Raw genomic sequence first — 20,271 nt, 5'->3', positions numbered from 1 at the left:
AACCTCAAAATTTGGCTAAAAAAACACATGTTCCTCAGATTTCTGTGGCAGAAAGTTCTGGAATCTGAGAGTAGCCACAAATTTCATTCCACCCAGCGTTCCCCCAAATCTCCTGATAAAAATGATACCTCACTTGTGTGGGTAGGCCTAGCGCCCGCGACAGGAACCGCCCCAAAGCGCAACGTGGACACATCCAAATTTTTGAAAGAAAACAGAGGTGTTTTTTGCAAAGTGCCTACCTGTAGATTTTGGCCTCTAGCTCAGCCACCACCTAGGGAAACCTACCAAACCTGTGCATGTCTGAAAACTAGAGACCTAGGGGAATCCAAGATGGGGTGACTTGTGTGGCTAGGACCAGGTTCTATTACCCAGAATCCTTTGCAAACCTCAAAATTTGGATGAAAAAACACATGTTCCTCACATTTCTGTGGCAGAAAGTTCTGGAATCTGAGAGGAGCCACAAATGTCCTTCCACCCAGCGTTCCCCCACGTCTCCCGATAAAAATAATACCTCACTTGTGTGGGTAGGCCTAGCGCCCGCGACAGGAACCGCCCCAAAGCGCAACGTGGACACATCCACATTTTTGAAAGAAAACAGAGGTGTTTTTTGCAAAGTGCCTACCTGTAGATTTTGGCCTCTAGCTCAGCCGCCACCTAGGGAAACCTACCAAACCTGTGCATGTCTGAAAACTAGAGACCTAGGGGAATCCAAGATGGGGTGACTTGTGTGGCTAGGACCAGGTTCTATTACCCAGAATCCTTTGCAAACCTCAAAATTTGGCTAAAAAAACACATGTTCCTCACATTTCTGTGGCAGAAAGTTCTGGAATCTGAGAGGAGCCAAAAATTTCCTTCCACCCAGCCTTCCCCCACTTCTCCCGATAAAAATAATACCTCACTTGTGTGGGTAGGCCAAGCGCCCGCGACAGGAAACGCCCCAAAGCGCAATGTGGACACATCCAAATTTTTGAAAAAAAACAGAGGTGTTTTTTGCAAAGTGCCTACCTGTAGATTTTGGCCTCTAGCTCAGCCGCCACCTAGGGAAACCTACCAAACCTGTGCATGTCTGAAAACTAGAGACCTAGGGGAATCCAAGATGGGGTGACTTGTGTGGCTCGGACCAGGTTGTTACCCAGAATCCTTTGCAAACCTCAAAATTTGGCTAAAAAAACACATGTTCCTCACATTCCTGTGGCAGAAAGTTCTGGAATCTGAGAGGAGCCACAAATTTCCCTCCACCCAGCGTTCCCCCACGTCTCCCGATAAAAATAATACCTCACTTGTGTGGGTAGGCCTAGCGCCCGCGACAGGAACCGCCCCAAAGCGCAACGTGGACACATCCACATTTTTGAAAGAAAACAGAGGTGTTTTTTGCAAAGTGCCTACCTGTAGATTTTGGCCTCTAGCTCAGCCGCCACCTAGGGAAACCTACCAAACCTGTGCATGTCTGAAAACTAGAGACCTAGGGGAATCCAAGATGGGGTGACTTGTGTAGCTAGGACCAGGTTCTATTACCCAGAATCCTTTGCAAACCTCAAAATTTGGCTAAAAAAACACATGTTCCTCACATTTCTGTGGCAGAAAGTTCTGGAATCTGAGAGGAGCCAAAAATTTCCTTCCACCCAGCGTTCCCCCACTTCTTCCGATAAAAATAATACCTCACTTGTGTGGGTAGGCCAAGCGCCCGCGACAGGAAACGCCCCAAAGCGCAATGTGGACACATCCAAATTTTTGAAAAAAAACAGAGGTGTTTTTTGCAAAGTGCCTACCTGTAGATTTTGGCCTCTAGCTCAGCCGCCACCTAGGGAAACCTACCAAACCTGTGCATGTCTGAAAACTAGAGACCTAGGGGAATCCAAGATGGGGTGACTTGTGTGGCTCGGACCAGGTTGTTACCCAGAATCCTTTGCAAAGCTCAAAATTTGGCTACAAAAACACATGTTCCTCACATTCCTGTGGCAGAAAGTTCTGGAATCTGAGAGGAGCCACAAATTTCCTTCCACCCAGCGTTCCCCCACGTCTCCCGATAAAAATGATACCTCACTTGTGTGGGTAGGCCTAGCGCCCGCGACAGGAAACGCCCCAAAGTGCAACGTGGACACATCCAATTTTTTGAAAGAAAACAGAGGTGTTTTTTGCAAAGTGCCTACCTGTAGATTTTGGCTTGTAGCTCAGCCGCCACCTAGGGAAACCTACCAAACCTGTGCATTTCTGAAAACTAGAGACCTAGGGGAATCCAAGATGGGGTGACTTGTGTGGCTCGGACCAGGTTCTGTTACCCAGAATCCTTTGCAAACCTCAAAATTTGGCTAAAAAAACACATGTTCCTCACATTTCTGTGGCAGAAAGTTCTGGAATCTGAGAGGAGCCACAAATTTCCTTCCACCCAGCGTTCCCCCACATCTCCCGATAAAAATGATACCTCACTTGTGTGGGTAGGCCTAGTGCCCGCGACAGGAAACGCCCCAAAGCGCAACGTGGACACTTCTAAATTTTTTAAAGAAAACAGAGGTTTTTTTTGCAAAGTGCCTACCTGTAGATTTTGGCCTCTAGCTCAGCCACCACCTAGGGAAACCTCCCAAACCTGTGCATTTCTGAAAACTAGAGACCTAGGGGAATCCAGGATGGGGTGACTTGTGTGGCTCGGACCAGGTTCTGTTACCCAGAATCCTTTGCAAACCTCAAAATTTGGCTAAAAAAACACATGTTCCTCACATTTCTGTGGCAGAAAGTTCTGGAATCTGAGAGGAGCCAAAAATTTCCTTCCACCCAGCCTTCCCCCACTTCTCCCGATAAAAATAATACCTCACTTGTGTGGGTAGGCCAAGCGCCCGCGACAGGAAACGCCCCAAAGCGCAATGTGGACACATCCAAATTTTTGAAAAAAAACAGAGGTGTTTTTTGCAAAGTGCCTACCTGTAGATTTTGGCCTCTAGCTCAGCCGCCACCTAGGGAAACCTACCAAACCTGTGCATGTCTGAAAACTAGAGACCTAGGGGAATCCAAGATGGGGTGACTTGTGTGGCTCGGACCAGGTTGTTACCCAGAATCCTTTGCAAACCTCAAAATTTGGCTAAAAAAACACATGTTCCTCACATTCCTGTGGCAGAAAGTTCTGGAATCTGAGAGGAGCCACAAATTTCCCTCCACCCAGCGTTCCCCCACGTCTCCCGATAAAAATAATACCTCACTTGTGTGGGTAGGCCTAGCGCCCGCGACAGGAACCGCCCCAAAGCGCAACGTGGACACATCCACATTTTTGAAAGAAAACAGAGGTGTTTTTTGCAAAGTGCCTACCTGTAGATTTTGGCCTTTAGCTCAGCCGCCACCTAGGGAAACCTACCAAACCTGTGCATGTCTGAAAACTAGAGACCTAGGGGAATCCAAGATGGGGTGACTTGTGTGGCTAGGTCCAGGTTCTATTACCCAGAATCCTTTGCAAACCTCAAAATTTGGCTAAAAAAACACATGTTCCTCACATTTCTGTGGCAGAAAGTTCTGGAATCTGAGAGGAGCCAAAAATTTCCTTCCACCCAGCGTTCCCCCACTTCTTCCGATAAAAATAATACCTCACTTGTGTGGGTAGGCCAAGCGCCCGCGACAGGAAACGCCCCAAAGCGCAATGTGGACACATCCAAATTTTTGAAAAAAAACAGAGGTGTTTTTTGCAAAGTGCCTACCTGTAGATTTTGGCCTCTAGCTCAGCCGCCACCTAGGGAAACCTACCAAACCTGTGCATGTCTGAAAACTAGAGACCTAGGGGAATCCAAGATGGGGTGACTTGTGTGGCTCGGACCAGGTTGTTACCCAGAATCCTTTGCAAAGCTCAAAATTTGGCTAAAAAAACACATGTTCCTCACATTCCTGTGGCAGAAAGTTCTGGAATCTGAGAGGAGCCACAAATTTCCTTCCACCCAGCGTTCCCCCACGTCTCCCGATAAAAATGATACCTCACTTGTGTGGGTAGGCCTAGCGCCCGCGACAGGAAACGCCCCAAAGTGCAACGTGGACACATCCAATTTTTTGAAAGAAAACAGAGGTGTTTTTTGCAAAGTGCCTACCTGTAGATTTTGGCTTGTAGCTCAGCCGCCACCTAGGGAAACCTACCAAACCTGTGCATTTCTGAAAACTAGAGACCTAGGGGAATCCAAGATGGGGTGACTTGTGTGGCTCGGACCAGGTTCTGTTACCCAGAATCCTTTGCAAACCTCAAAATTTGGCTAAAAAAACACATGTTCCTCACATTTCTGTGGCAGAAAGTTCTGGAATCTGAGAGGAGCCACAAATTTCCTTCCACCCAGCGTTCCCCCACATCTCCCGATAAAAATGATACCTCACTTGTGTGGGTAGGCCTAGTGCCCGCGACAGGAAACGCCCCAAAGCACAACGTGGACACTTCTAAATTTTTTAAAGAAAACAGAGGTTTTTTTTGCAAAGTGCCTACCTGTAGATTTTGGCCTCTAGCTCAGCCACCACCTAGGGAAACCTCCCAAACCTGTGCATTTCTGAAAACTAGAGACCTAGGGGAATCCAGGATGGGGTGACTTGTGTGGCTCGGACCAGGTTCTGTTACCCAGAATCCTTTGCAAACCTCAAAATTTGGCTAAAAAAACACATGTTCCTCACATTTCTGTGGCAGAAAGTTCTGGAATCTGAGAGAAGCCACAAATTACCTTCCACCCAGCATTCCCCCACGTCTCCCGATAAAAATGATACCTCACTTGTGTGTGTAGTTCTAGCGCCCACAACAGGAAACGCCCCAAAGCGCAACATGGACAAATCCAATTTTTTTTTAAAAAACTGAGATGTTTTTTGCAAAGTGCCTACCTGTATATTTTGGCCTGTAGCTCAGCCAGGCACCTAGGGAAACCTACCAAACCTGTGCATTTCTGAAAACTAGAGATCTAGGGGAATCCAAGATGGGGTGACTTGTGTGGCTCGGACCAGGTTCTGTTACCCAGAATCCTTTGCAAACCTCAAAATTTGGCTAAAAAAACACATGTTCTTCACATTTCTGTGGCAGAAAGTTCTGGAATGTGAGAGTAACCACAAATTTCCTTCCACCCAGCGTTCCCCCAAATCTCCTGATAAAAATGATACCTCACTTGTGTGGGTAGGCCTAGCGCCCGCGACAGGAAACGCCCCAAAGCGCAACGTGGACACATCCATTTTTTTAAAAGAAAACAGAGGTGTTTTTTGCAAAGTGCCTACCTGTAGATTTTGGCTTGTAGCTCAGCCGCCACCTAGGGAAACCTACCAAACCTGTGCATTTCTGAAAACTAGAGACCTAGGGGAATCCAAGATGGTGTGACTTGTGTGGCTCGGACCAGGTTCTGATACCCAGAATCCTTTGCAAACCTCAAAATTTGGCTAAAAAAACACATGTTTCTCACATTTCTGTGGCAGAAAGTTCTGGAATCTGAGAGGAGCCACAAATTTCCTTCCACCCAACGTTCCCCCACGTCTCCCGATAAAAATGATACCTCACTTGTGTGGGTAGGCCTAGCGCCTGCGACAGAATCTGCCCCAAAGCGCAACGTGGACACATCCATTTTTTTTTAAGAAAACAGAGGTGTTTTTTGCAAAGTGCCTACCTGTAGATTTTGGCTTGTAGTTCAGCCGCCACCTAGGGAAACCTACCAAACCTGTGCATTTCTGAAAACTAGAGACCTAGGGGAATCCAAGATGGTGTGACTTGTGTGGCTCGGACCAGGTTGTGTTACCCAGAATCCTTTGCAAACCTCAAAATTTGCTAAAAAAACACATGTTTCTCACATTTCTGTGGCAGAAAGTTCTGGAATCTGAGAGGAGCCACAAATTTCCTTCCACCCAACGTTCCCCCACGTCTTCCAATAAAAATGATACCTCACTTGTGTGGGTAGGCCTAGCGCCCGCGACAGGAACCGCCCCAAAGCGCAACGTGGACACATCCAAATTTTTGAAAGAAAACAGAGGTGTTTTTTGCAAAGTGCCTACCTGTAGATTTTGGCCTCTAGCTCAGCCGCCACCTAGGGAAACCTACCAAACCTGTGCATGTCTGAAAACTAGAGACCTAGGGGAATCCAAGATGGGGTGACTTGTGTGGCTAGGACCAGGTTCTATTACCCAGAATCCTTTGCAAACCTCAAAATTTGGCTAAAAAAACACATGTTCCTCATATTTCTGTGGCAGAAAGTTCTGGAATCTGAGAGGAGCCACAAATTTCCTTCCACCCAGCGTTCCCCCACGTCTCCCGATAAAAATAATACCTCACTTGTGTGGGTAGGACTAGCGCCCGCGACAGGAAACGCCCCAAAGCGCAACATGGACAAATCCAATTTTTTTTTTAAAAACTGAGGTGTTTTTTGCAAAGTGCCTATCTGTATATTTTGGCCTGTAGCTCAGCCAGGCACCTAGGGAAACCTACCAAACCTGTGCATTTCTGAAAACTAGAGATCTAGGGGAATCCAAGATGGGGTGACTTGTGTGGCTCGGACCAGGTTCTGTTACCCAGAATCCTTTGCAAACCTCAAAATTTGGCTAAAAAAACACATGTTCTTCACATTTCTGTGGCAGAAAGTTCTGGAATGTGAGAGTAGCCACAAATTTCCTTCCACCCAGCGTTCCCCCAAATCTCCTGATAAAAATGATACCTCACTTGTGTGGGTAGGCCTAGCGCCCGCGACAGGAAACGCCCCAAAGCGCAACGTGGACACATCCATTTTTTTCAACGAAAACAGAGGTGTTTTTTGCAAAGTGCCTACCTGTAGATTTTGGCTTGTAGCTCAGCCGCCACCTAGGGAAACCTACCAAACCTGTGCATTTCTGAAAACTAGAGACCTAGGGGAATCCAAGATGGTGTGACTTGTGTGGCTCGGACCAGGTTCTGTTACCCAGAATCCTTTGCAAACCTCAAAAGTTGGCTAAAAAAACACATGTTTCTCACATTTCTGTGGCAGAAAGTTCTGGAATCTGAGAGGAGCCACAAATTTCCTTCCACCCAACGTTCCCCCACGTCTCCCGATAAAAATGATACCTCACTTGTGTGGGTAGGCCTAGCGCCTGCGACAGAATCTGCCCCAAAGCGCAACGTGGACACATCCATTTTTTTTTAAGAAAACAGAGGTGTTTTTTGCAAAGTGCCTACCTGTAGATTTTGGCTTGTAGTTCAGCCGCCACCTAGGGAAACCTACCAAACCTGTGCATTTCTGAAAACTAGAGACCTAGGGGAATCCAAGATGGTGTGACTTGTGTGGCTCGGACCAGGTTGTGTTACCCAGAATCCTTTGCAAACCTCAAAATTTGCTAAAAAAACACATGTTTCTCACATTTCTGTGGCAGAAAGTTCTGGAATCTGAGAGGAGCCACAAGTTTCCTTCCACCCAACGTTCCCCCACGTCTTCCAATAAAAATGATACCTCACTTGTGTGGGTAGGCCTAGCGCCCGCGACAGGAACCGCCCCAAAGCGCAACGTGGACACATCCAAATTTTTGAAAGAAAACAGAGGTGTTTTTTGCAAAGTGCCTACCTGTAGATTTTGGCCTCTAGCTCAGCCGCCACCTAGGGAAACCTACCAAACCTGTGCATGTCTGAAAACTAGAGACCTAGGGGAATCCAAGATGGGGTGACTTGTGTGGCTAGGACCAGGTTCTATTACCCAGAATCCTTTGCAAACCTCAAAATTTGGCTAAAAAAACACATGTTCCTCATATTTCTGTGGCAGAAAGTTCTGGAATCTGAGAGGAGCCACAAATTTCCTTCCACCCAGCGTTCCCCCACGTCTCCCGATAAAAATAATACCTCACTTGTGTGGGTAGGACTAGCGCCCGCGACAGGAAACGCCCCAAAGCGCAACGTGGACACATCTAAATTTTTTTTAAAAAAACAGAGGTGTTTTTTGCAAAGTGCCTACCTGTAGATTTTGGCCTGTAGCTCAGCCGCCACCTAGGGAAACCTACCAAACCTGTGCAATTCTGAAAACTAGAGACCTAGGGGAATCCAAGATGGGGTGACTTGTGTGGCTCGGACCAGGTTGTTACCCAGAATCCTTTGGAAACCTCAAAATTTGGCTAAAAAAACACATGTTCCTCACATTTCTGTGGCAGAAAGTTCTGTAATCTGAGAGGAGCCACAAATTTCCTTCCACCCAGCGTTCCCCCACTTCTCCCGATAAAAATAATACCTCACTTGTGTGGGTAGGCCTAGCGCCCGCGACAGGAAACGCCCCAAAGCGCAATGTGGACACATCCAAATTTTTGAAAAAAAACAGAGGTGTTTTTTGCAAAGTGCCTACCTGTAGATTTTGGCCTCTAGCTCAGCCGCCACCTAGGGAAACCTACCAAACCTGTGCATGTCTGAAAACTAGAGACCTAGGGGAATCCAAGATGGGGTGACTTGTGTGGCTCGGACCAGGTTTTTACCCAGAATCCTTTGCAAACCTCAAAATTTGGCTAAAAAAACACATGTTCCTCCCATTTCTGTGGCAGAAAGTTCTGGAATCTGAGAGTAGCCACACATTTCCTTCTACCCAGCGTTCCCCCAAATCTCCTGATAAAAATGATACCTCACTTGTGTGGGTAGGCCTAGCGCCCGCGACAGGAAACGTCCCAAAGCGCAACGTGGACACATCCATTTTTTTAAAAGAAAACAGAGGTGTTTTTTGCAAAGTGCCTACCTGTAGATTTTGGCCTCTAGCTCAGCCGTCACCTAGGGAAACCTACCAAACCTGTGCATTTCTGAAAACTAGAGACCTAGGGGAATCCAAGATGGGGTGACTTGTGTGGCTCGTACCAGGTTCTGTTACCCAGAATCCTTTGCAAACCTCAAAATTTGGCTAAAAAAACACATGTTCCTCACATTTCTGTGGCAGAAAGTTCTGGAATCTGAGAGGAGCCACAAATTTCCTTCCACCCAGCGTTCCCCCACATCTCCCGATAAAAATGATACCTCACTTGTGTGGGTAGGCCTAGTGCCCGCGACAGGAAACGCCCCAAAGCGCAACGTGGACACATCTAAATTTTTTAAAGAAAACAGAGATGTTTTTTGCAAAGTGCCTACCTGTAGATTTTGGCCTCTAGCTCAGCCACCACCTAGGGAAACCTCCCAAACCTGTGCATTTCTGAAAACTAGAGACCTAGGGGAATCCAGGATGGGGTGACTTGTGTGGCTCGGACCAGGTTCTGTTACCCAGAATCCTTTGCAAACCTCAAAATTTGGCTAAAAAAACACATGTTCCTCACATTTCTGTGGCAGAAAGTTCTGGAATCTGAGAGGAGCCACAAATTTCCTTCCACCCAGCATTCCCCCACGTCTCCCGATAAAAATGATACCTCACTTGTGTGGGTAGGCCTAGCGCCCGCGACAGGAAACGCCCCAAAGTGCAACGTGGACACATCCAATTTTTTGAAAGAAAACAGAGGTGTTTTTTGCAAAGTGCCTACCTGTAGATTTTGGCCTCTAGCTCAGCCGCCACCTAGGGAAACCTACCAAACCTGTGCATTTCTGAAAACTAGAGACCTAGGGGAATCCAAGATGGGGTGACTTGTGTGGCTCGGACCAGGTTCTGTTACCCAGAATCCTTTGCAAACCTCAAAATTTGGCTAAAAAAACACATGTTCCTCACATTTCTGTGGCAGAAAGTTCTGGAATCTGAGAGGAGCCACAAATTTCCTTCCACCCAGCGTTCCCCCACGTCTCCCGATAAAAATGATACCTCACTTGTGTGGGTAGTTCTAGCGCCCACAACAGGAAACGCCCCAAAGCGCAACATGGACAAATCAAAATTTTTTAAAGAAAACTGAGGTGTTTTTTGCAAAGTGCCTACCTGTATATTTTGGCTTGTAGCTCAGCCGCCACCTAGGGAAACCTACAAAACCTGTGCATTTCTGAAAACTAAAGATCTAGGGGAATCCAAGATGGTGTGACTTGTGTGGCTTGGACCAGGTTCTGTTACCCAGAATCCTTTGCAAACCTCAAAATTTGGCTAAAAAAACACATGTTCCTCACATTTCTGTGGCAGAAAGTTTTGGAATCTGAGAGGAGCCACAAATTTCCTTCCACCCAGCGTTCCCCCACATCTCCCGATAAAAATGATACCTCACTTGTGTGGGTAGTTCTAGCGCCCACAACAGGAAACGCCCCAAAGCGCAACATGGACAAATCAAATTTTTTTAAAGAAAACTGAGGTGTTTTTTGCAAAGTGCCTACCTGTATATTTTGGCTTGTAGCTCAGCCGCCACCTAGGGAAACCTACAAAACCTGTGCATTTCTGAAAACTAGAGATCTAGGGGAATCCAAGATGGTGTGACTTATGTGGCTTGGACCAGGTTCTGTTACCCAGAATCGTTTGGAAACCTCAAAATTTGGCTAAAAAAACACATGTTCCTCACATTTCTGTGGCAGAAAGTTCTGGAATCTGAGAGGAGCCACAAATTTCCTTCCACCCAGCGTTCCCCCACATCTCCCGATAAAAATGATACCTCACTTGTGTGGGTAGGCCTAGTGCCCGCAACAGGAAACGCCCCAAAGCGCAACGTGGACACATCCAAATTTTTTCAAGAAAACAGAGGTGTTTTTTGCAAAGTGCCTACATGTAGATTTTGGCCTCTAGCTCAGCCGCCACCTAGGGAAACCTACCAAACGTGTGCATTTCTGAAAACTAGAGACCTAGGGGAATCCAAGATGGGGTGACTTGTGTGGCTCGGACCAGGTTCTGTTACCCAGAAGCCTTTGGAAACCTCAAAATTTGGCTAAAAAAACACATGTTCCTCACATTTCTGTGGCAGAAAGTTCTGGAATCTGAGAGGAGCCACAAATTTCCTTCCACCCAGCGTTCCCCCACATCTCCCGATAAAAATGATACCTCACTTGTGTGGGTAGTTCTAGCGCCCACAACAGGAAACGCCCCAAAGCGCAACATGGACAAATCCAAATTTTTTAAAGAAAACTGAGGTGTTTTTTGCAAAGTGCCTATCTGTATATTTTGGCCTGTAGCTCAGCCAGGCACCTAGGGAAACCTACCAAACCTGTGCATTTCTGAAAACTAGAGATCTAGGGGAAACCAAGATGGGGTGACTTGTGTGGCTCGGACCAGGTTCTGTTACCCAGAATCCTTTGCAAACCTCAAAATTTGGCTAAAAAAACACATGTTCTTCACATTTCTGAGGCCGAAAGTTCTGGAATGTGAGAGTAGCCACAAATTATCTTCCACCCAGCGTTCCCCCAAATCTCCTGATAAAAATGATACCTCACTTGTGTGGGTAGGCCTAGCGCCCGCGACAGGAAACGCCCCAAAGCGCAACGTGGACACATCCATTTTTTTAAAAGAAAACAGAGGTGTTTTTTGCAAAGTGCCTACCTGTAGATTTTGGCTTGTAGCTCAGCCGCCACCTAGGGAAACCTACCAAACCTGTGCATTTCTGAAAACTAGAGACCTAGGGGAATCCAAGATGGTGTGACTTGTGTGGCTCGGACCAGGTTCTGTTACCCAGAATCCTTTGCAAACCTCAAAATTTGGCTAAAAAAACACATGTTTCTCACATTTCAGTGGCAGAAAGTTCTGGAATCTGAGAGGAGCCACTAATTTCCTTCCACCCAACGTTCCCCCACGTCTCCCGATAAAAATGATACCTCACTTGTGTGGGTAGGCCTAGCGCCCGCGACAGAATCCGCCCCAAAGCGCAACGTGGACACATCCAAATTTTTTAAAGAAAACAAGGGTGTTTTTTGCAAAGTGCTTGACTGTAGATTTTGGCCTCTAGATCAGCCGCCACCTAGGGAAACCTACCAAACCTGTGCATGTCTGAAAACTAGAGACCTAGGGGAATCCAAGATGGGGTGACTTGTGTGGCTAGGACCAGGTTCTATTACCCAGAATCCTTTGCAAACCTCAAAATTTGGCTAAAAAAACACATGTTCCTCACATTTCTGTGGCAGAAAGTTCTGGAATCTGAGAGGAGCCACAAATTTCCTTCCACCCAGCGTTCCCCCACGTCTCCCGATAAAAATAACACCTCACTTGTGTGGGTAGGCCTAGCGCCCGCGACAGGAAACGCCCCAAAGCGCAACGTGGACACATCCAAATTTTTTAAAAAATACAGAGGTGTTTTTTGCAACGTGCCTACCTGTAGATTTTGGCCTGTAGCTCAGCCGCCACCTAGGGAAACCTACCAAACCTGTGCATTTCTGAAAACTAGAGACCTAGGGGAATCCAAGATGGGGTGACTTGTGTGGCTCGGACCACGTTGTTACCCAGAATCCTTTGCAAACCTCAAAATTTGGCTAAAAAAACACATGTTCCTCACATTTCTGTGGCAGAAAGTTCTGGAATCTGAGAGGAGCCACACATTTCCTTCCACCCAGCGTTCCCCCACTTCTCCCGATAAAAATAATACCTCACTTGTGTGGGTAGGCCTAGCGCCCGCGACAGGAAACGCCCCAAAGCGCAATGTGGACACATCCAAATTTTTGAAAAAAAACAGAGGTGTTTTTTGCAAAGTGCCTACCTGTAGATTTTGGCCTCTAGCTCAGCCGCCACCTAGGGAAACCTACCAAACCTGTGCATGTCTGAAAACTAGAGACCTAGGGGAATCCAAGATGGGGTGACTTGTGTGGCTCGGACCAGGTTTTTACCCAGAATCCTTTGCAAACCTCAAAATTTGGCTAAAAAAACACATGTTCCTCCCATTTCTGTGGCAGAAAGTTCTGGAATCTGAGAGTAGCCACACATTTCCTTCTACCCAGCGTTCCCCCAAATCTCCTGATAAAAATGATACCTCACTTGTGTGGGTAGGCCTAGCGCCCGCGACAGGAAACGTCCCAAAGCGCAACGTGGACACATCCATTTTTTTAAAAGAAAACAGAGGTGTTTTTTGCAAAGTGCCTACCTGTAGATTTTGGCCTCTAGCTCAGCCGTCACCTAGGGAAACCTACCAAACCTGTGCATTTCTGAAAACTAGAGACCTAGGGGAATCCAAGATGGGGTGACTTGTGTGGCTCGTACCAGGTTCTGTTACCCAGAATCCTTTGCAAACCTCAACATTTGGCTAAAAAAACACATGTTCCTCACATTTCTGTGGCAGAAAGTTCTGGAATCTGAGAGGAGCCACAAATTTCCTTCCACCCAGCGTTCCCCCACATCTCCCGATAAAAATGATACCTCACTTGTGTGGGTAGGCCTAGTGCCCGCGACAGGAAACGCCCCAAAGCGCAACGTGGACACATCTAAATTTTTTAAAGAAAACAGAGGTGTTTTTTGCAAAGTGCCTACCTGTAGATTTTGGCCTCTAGCTCAGCCACCACCTAGGGAAACCTCCCAAACCTGTGCATTTCTGAAAACTAGAGACCTAGGGGAATCCAGGATGGGGTGACTTGTGTGGCTCGGACCAGGTTCTGTTACCCAGAATCCTTTGCAAACCTCAAAATTTGGCTAAAAAAACACATGTTCCTCACATTTCTGTGGCAGAAAGTTCTGGAATCTGAGAGGAGCCACAAATTTCCTTCCACCCAGCATTCCCCCACGTCTCCCGATAAAAATGATACCTCACTTGTGTGGGTAGGCCTAGCGCCCGCGACAGGAAACGCCCCAAAGTGCAACGTGGACACATCCAATTTTTTGAAAGAAAACAGAGGTGTTTTTTGCAAAGTGCCTACCTGTAGATTTTGGCCTCTAGCTCAGCCGCCACCTAGGGAAACCTACCAAACCTGTGCATTTCTGAAAACTAGAGACCTAGGGGAATCCAAGATGGGGTGACTTGTGTGGCTCGGACCAGGTTCTGTTACCCAGAATCCTTTGCAAACCTCAAAATTTGGCTAAAAAAACACATGTTCCTCACATTTCTGTGGCAGAAAGTTCTGGAATCTGAGAGGAGCCACAAATTTCCTTCCACCCAGCGTTCCCCCACGTCTCCCGATAAAAATGATACCTCACTTGTGTGGGTAGTTCTAGCGCCCACAACAGGAAACGCCCCAAAGCGCAACATGGACAAATCAAAATTTTTTAAAGAAAACTGAGGTGTTTTTTGCAAAGTGCCTACCTGTATATTTTGGCTTGTAGCTCAGCCGCCACCTAGGGAAACCTACAAAACCTGTGCATTTCTGAAAACTAAAGATCTAGGGGAATCCAAGATGGTGTGACTTGTGTGGCTTGGACCAGGTTCTGTTACCCAGAATCCTTTGCAAACCTCAAAATTTGGCTAAAAAAACACATGTTCCTCACATTTCTGTGGCAGAAAGTTTTGGAATCTGAGAGGAGCCACAAATTTCCTTCCACCCAGCGTTCCCCCACATCTCCCGATAAAAATGATACCTCACTTGTGTGGGTAGTTCTAGCGCCCACAACAGGAAACGCCCCAAAGCGCAACATGGACAAATCAAATTTTTTTAAAGAAAACTGAGGTGTTTTTTGCAAAGTGCCTACCTGTATATTTTGGCTTGTAGCTCAGCCGCCACCTAGGGAAACCTACAAAACCTGTGCATTTCTGAAAACTAGAGATCTAGGGGAATCCAAGATGGTGTGACTTATGTGGCTTGGACCAGGTTCTGTTACCCAGAATCGTTTGGAAACCTCAAAATTTGGCTAAAAAAACACATGTTCCTCACATTTCTGTGGCAGAAAGTTCTGGAATCTGAGAGGAGCCACAAATTTCCTTCCACCCAGCGTTCCCCCACATCTCCCGATAAAAATGATACCTCACTTGTGTGGGTAGGCCTAGTGCCCGCAACAGGAAACGCCCCAAAGCGCAACGTGGACACATCCAAATTTTTTCAAGAAAACAGAGGTGTTTTTTGCAAAGTGCCTACCTGTAGATTTTGGCCTCTAGCTCAGCCGCCACCTAGGGAAACCTACCAAACGTGTGCATTTCTGAAAACTAGAGACCTAGGGGAATCCAAGATGGGGTGACTTGTGTGGCTCGGACCAGGTTCTGTTACCCAGAAGCCTTTGGAAACCTCAAAATTTGGCTAAAAAAACACATGTTCCTCACATTTCTGTGGCAGAAAGTTCTGGAATCTGAGAGGAGCCACAAATTTCCTTCCACCCAGCGTTCCCCCACATCTCCCGATAAAAATGATACCTCACTTGTGTGGGTAGTTCTAGCGCCCACAACAGGAAACGCCCCAAAGCGCAACATGGACAAATCCAAATTTTTTAAAGAAAACTGAGGTGTTTTTTGCAAAGTGCCTATCTGTATATTTTGGCCTGTAGCTCAGCCAGGCACCTAGGGAAACCTACCAAACCTGTGCATTTCTGAAAACTAGAGATCTAGGGGAAACCAAGATGGGGTGACTTGTGTGGCTCGGACCAGGTTCTGTTACCCAGAATCCTTTGCAAACCTCAAAATTTGGCTAAAAAAACACATGTTCTTCACATTTCTGAGGCCGAAAGTTCTGGAATGTGAGAGTAGCCACAAATTATCTTCCACCCAGCGTTCCCCCAAATCTCCTGATAAAAATGATACCTCACTTGTGTGGGTAGGCCTAGCGCCCGCGACAGGAAACGCCCCAAAGCGCAACGTGGACACATCCATTTTTTTAAAAGAAAACAGAGGTGTTTTTTGCAAAGTGCCTACCTGTAGATTTTGGCTTGTAGCTCAGCCGCCACCTAGGGAAACCTACCAAACCTGTGCATTTCTGAAAACTAGAGACCTAGGGGAATCCAAGATGGTGTGACTTGTGTGGCTCGGACCAGGTTCTGTTACCCAGAATCCTTTGCAAACCTCAAAATTTGGCTAAAAAAACACATGTTTCTCACATTTCAGTGGCAGAAAGTTCTGGAATCTGAGAGGAGCCACTAATTTCCTTCCACCCAACGTTCCCCCACGTCTCCCGATAAAAATGATACCTCACTTGTGTGGGTAGGCCTAGCGCCCGCGACAGAATCCGCCCCAAAGCGCAACGTGGACACATCCAAATTTTTTAAAGAAAACAAGGGTGTTTTTTGCAAAGTGCTTGACTGTAGATTTTGGCCTCTAGATCAGCCGCCACCTAGGGAAACCTACCAAACCTGTGCATGTCTGAAAACTAGAGACCTAGGGGAATCCAAGATGGGGTGACTTGTGTGGCTAGGACCAGGTTCTATTACCCAGAATCCTTTGCAAACCTCAAAATTTGGCTAAAAAAACACATGTTCCTCACATTTCTGTGGCAGAAAGTTCTGGAATCTGAGAGGAGCCACAAATTTCCTTCCACCCAGCGTTCCCCCACGTCTCCCGATAAAAATAACACCTCACTTGTGTGGGTAGGCCTAGCGCCCGCGACAGGAAACGCCCCAAAGCGCAACGTGGACACATCCAAATTTTTTAAAAAATACAGAGGTGTTTTTTGCAACGTGCCTACCTGTAGATTTTGGCCTGTAGCTCAGCCGCCACCTAGGGAAACCTACCAAACCTGTGCATTTCTGAAAACTAGAGACCTAGGGGAATCCAAGATGGGGTGACTTGTGTGGCTCGGACCACGTTGTTACCCAGAATCCTTTGCAAACCTCAAAATTTGGCTAAAAAAACACATGTTCCTCACATTTCTGTGGCAGAAAGTTCTGGAATCTGAGAGGAGCCACACATTTCCTTCCACCCAGCGTTCCCCCACTTCTCCCGATAAAAATAATACCTCACTTGTGTGGGTAGGCCTAGCGCCCGCGACAGGAAACGCCCCAAAGCGCAATGTGGACACATCCAAATTTTTGAAAAAAAACAGAGGTGTTTTTTGCAAAGTGCCTACCTGTAGATTTTGGCCTCTAGCTCAGCCGCCACCTAGGGAAACCTACCAAACCTGTGCATGTCTGAAAACTAGAGACCTAGGGGAATCCAAGATGGGGTGACTTGTGTGGCTCGGACCAGGTTTTTACCCAGAATCCTTTGCAAACCTCAAAATTTGGCTAAAAAAACACATGTTCCTCCCATTTCTGTGGCAGAAAGTTCTGGAATCTGAGAGTAGCCACACATTTCCTTCTACCCAGCGTTCCCCCAAATCTCCTGATAAAAATGATACCTCACTTGTGTGGGTAGGCCTAGCGCCCGCGACAGGAAACGTCCCAAAGCGCAACGTGGACACATCCATTTTTTTAAAAGAAAACAGAGGTGTTTTTTGCAAAGTGCCTACCTGTAGATTTTGGCCTCTAGCTCAGCCGTCACCTAGGGAAACCTACCAAACCTGTGCATTTCTGAAAACTAGAGACCTAGGGGAATCCAAGATGGGGTGACTTGTGTGGCTCGTACCAGGTTCTGTTACCCAGAATCCTTTGCAAACCTCAAAATTTGGCTAAAAAAACACATGTTCCTCACATTTCTGTGGCAGAAAGTTCTGGAATCTGAGAGGAGCCACAAATTTCCTTCCACCCAGCGTTCCCCCACATCTCCCGATAAAAATGATACCTCACTTGTGTGGGTAGGCCTAGTGCCCGCGACAGGAAACGCCCCAAAGCGCAACGTGGACACATCTAAATTTTTTAAAGAAAACAGAGGTGTTTTTTGCAAAGTGCCTACCTGTAGATTTTGGCCTCTAGCTCAGCCACCACCTAGGGAAACCTCCCAAACCTGTGCATTTCTGAAAACTAGAGACCTAGGGGAATCCAGGATGGGGTGACTTGTGTGGCTCGGACCAGGTTCTGTTACCCAGAATCCTTTGCAAACCTCAAAATTTGGCTAAAAAAACACATGTTCCTCACATTTCTGTGGCAGAAAGTTCTGGAATCTGAGAGGAGCCACAAATTTCCTTCCACCCAGCATTCCCCCACGTCTCCCGATAAAAATGATACCTCACTTGTGTGGGTAGGCCTAGCGCCCGCGACAGGAAACGCCCCAAAGTGCAACGTGGACACATCCAATTTTTTGAAAGAAAACAGAGGTGTTTTTTGCAAAGTGCCTACCTGTAGATTTTGGCCTCTAGCTCAGCCGCCACCTAGGGAAACCTACCAAACCTGTGCATTTCTGAAAACTAGAGACCTAGGGGAATCCAAGATGGGGTGACTTGTGTGGCTCGGACCAGGTTCTGTTACCCAGAATCCTTTGCAAACCTCAAAATTTGGCTAAAAAAACACATGTTCCTCACATTTCTGTGGCAGAAAGTTCTGGAATCTGAGAGGAGCCACAAATTTCCTTCCACCCAGCGTTCCCCCACGTCTCCCGATAAAAATGATACCTCACTTGTGTGGGTAGTTCTAGCGCCCACAACAGGAAACGCCCCAAAGCGCAACATGGACAAATCAAAATTTTTTAAAGAAAACTGAGGTGTTTTTTGCAAAGTGCCTACCTGTATATTTTGGCTTGTAGCTCAGCCGCCACCTAGGGAAACCTACAAAACCTGTGCATTTCTGAAAACTAAAGATCTAGGGGAATCCAAGATGGTGTGACTTGTGTGGCTTGGACCAGGTTCTGTTACCCAGAATCCTTTGCAAACCTCAAAATTTGGCTAAAAAAACACATGTTCCTCACATTTCTGTGGCAGAAAGTTTTGGAATCTGAGAGGAGCCACAAATTTCCTTCCACCCAGCGTTCCCCCACATCTCCCGATAAAAATGATACCTCACTTGTGTGGGTAGTTCTAGCGCCCACAACAGGAAACGCCCCAAAGCGCAACATGGACAAATCAAATTTTTTTAAAGAAAACTGAGGTGTTTTTTGCAAAGTGCCTACCTGTATATTTTGGCTTGTAGCTCAGCCGCCACCTAGGGAAACCTACAAAACCTGTGCATTTCTGAAAACTAGAGATCTAGGGGAATCCAAGATGGTGTGACTTATGTGGCTTGGACCAGGTTCTGTTACCCAGAATCGTTTGGAAACCTCAAAATTTGGCTAAAAAAACACATGTTCCTCACATTTCTGTGGCAGAAAGTTCTGGAATCTGAGAGGAGCCACAAATTTCCTTCCACCCAGCGTTCCCCCACATCTCCCGATAAAAATGATACCTCACTTGTGTGGGTAGGCCTAGTGCCCGCAACAGGAAACGCCCCAAAGCGCAACGTGGACACATCCAAATTTTTTCAAGAAAACAGAGGTGTTTTTTGCAAAGTGCCTACCTGTAGATTTTGGCCTCTAGCTCAGCCGCCACCTAGGGAAACCTACCAAACGTGTGCATTTCTGAAAACTAGAGACCTAGGGGAATCCAAGATGGGGTGACTTGTGTGGCTCGGACCAGGTTCTGTTACCCAGAAGCCTTTGGAAACCTCAAAATTTGGCTAAAAAAACACATGTTCCTCACATTTCTGTGGCAGAAAGTTCTGGAATCTGAGAGGAGCCACAAATTTCCTTCCACCCAGCGTTCCCCCACATCTCCCGATAAAAATGATACCTCACTTGTGTGGGTAGTTCTAGCGCCCACAACAGGAAACGCCCCAAAGCGCAACATGGACAAATCCAAATTTTTTAAAGAAAACTGAGGTGTTTTTTGCAAAGTGCCTATCTGTATATTTTGGCCTGTAGCTCAGCCAGGCACCTAGGGAAACCTACCAAACCTGTGCATTTCTGAAAACTAGAGATCTAGGGGAAACCAAGATGGGGTGACTTGTGTGGCTCGGACCAGGTTCTGTTACCCAGAATCCTTTGCAAACCTCAAAATTTGGCTAAAAAAACACATGTTCTTCACATTTCTGAGGCAGAAAGTTCTGGAATGTGAGAGTAGCCACAAATTATCTTCCACCCAGCGTTCCCCCAAATCTCCTGATAAAAATGATACCTCACTTGTGTGGGTAGGCCTAGCGCCCGCGACAGGAAACGCCCCAAAGCGCAACGTGGACACATCCATTTTTTTAAAAGAAAACAGAGGTGTTTTTTGCAAAGTGCCTACCTGTAGATTTTGGCTTGTAGCTCAGCCGCCACCTAGGGAAACCTACCAAACCTGTGCATTTCTGAAAACTAGAGACCTAGGGGAATCCAAGATGGTGTGACTTGTGTGGCTCGGACCAGGTTCTGTTACCCAGAATCCTTTGCAAACCTCAAAATTTGGCTAAAAAAACACATGTTTCTCACATTTCAGTGGCAGAAAGTTCTGTAATCTGAGAGGAGCCACTAATTTCCTTCCACCCAACGTTCCCCCACGTCTCCCGATAAAAATGATACCTCACTTGTGTGGGTAGGCCTAGCGCCCGCGACAGAATCCGCCCCAAAGCGCAACGTGGACACATCCAAATTTTTTAAAGAAAACAAGGGTGTTTTTTGCAAAGTGCTTGACTGTAGATTTTGGCCTCTAGATCAGCCGCCACCTAGGGAAACCTACCAAACCTGTGCATGTCTGAAAACTAGAGACCTAGGGGAATCCAAGATGGGGTGACTTGTGTGGCTAGGACCAGGTTCTATTACCCA

This window comes from Pleurodeles waltl, chromosome 1_2 (genome assembly GCF_031143425.1).
Source record: "Pleurodeles waltl isolate 20211129_DDA chromosome 1_2, aPleWal1.hap1.20221129, whole genome shotgun sequence".
In the NCBI taxonomy this organism is placed as follows: domain Eukaryota; kingdom Metazoa; phylum Chordata; class Amphibia; order Caudata; family Salamandridae; genus Pleurodeles; species Pleurodeles waltl.
The sequence above is the reverse complement of the archived record's forward strand: the minus strand, read 5'-3'. Positions refer to the sequence as shown.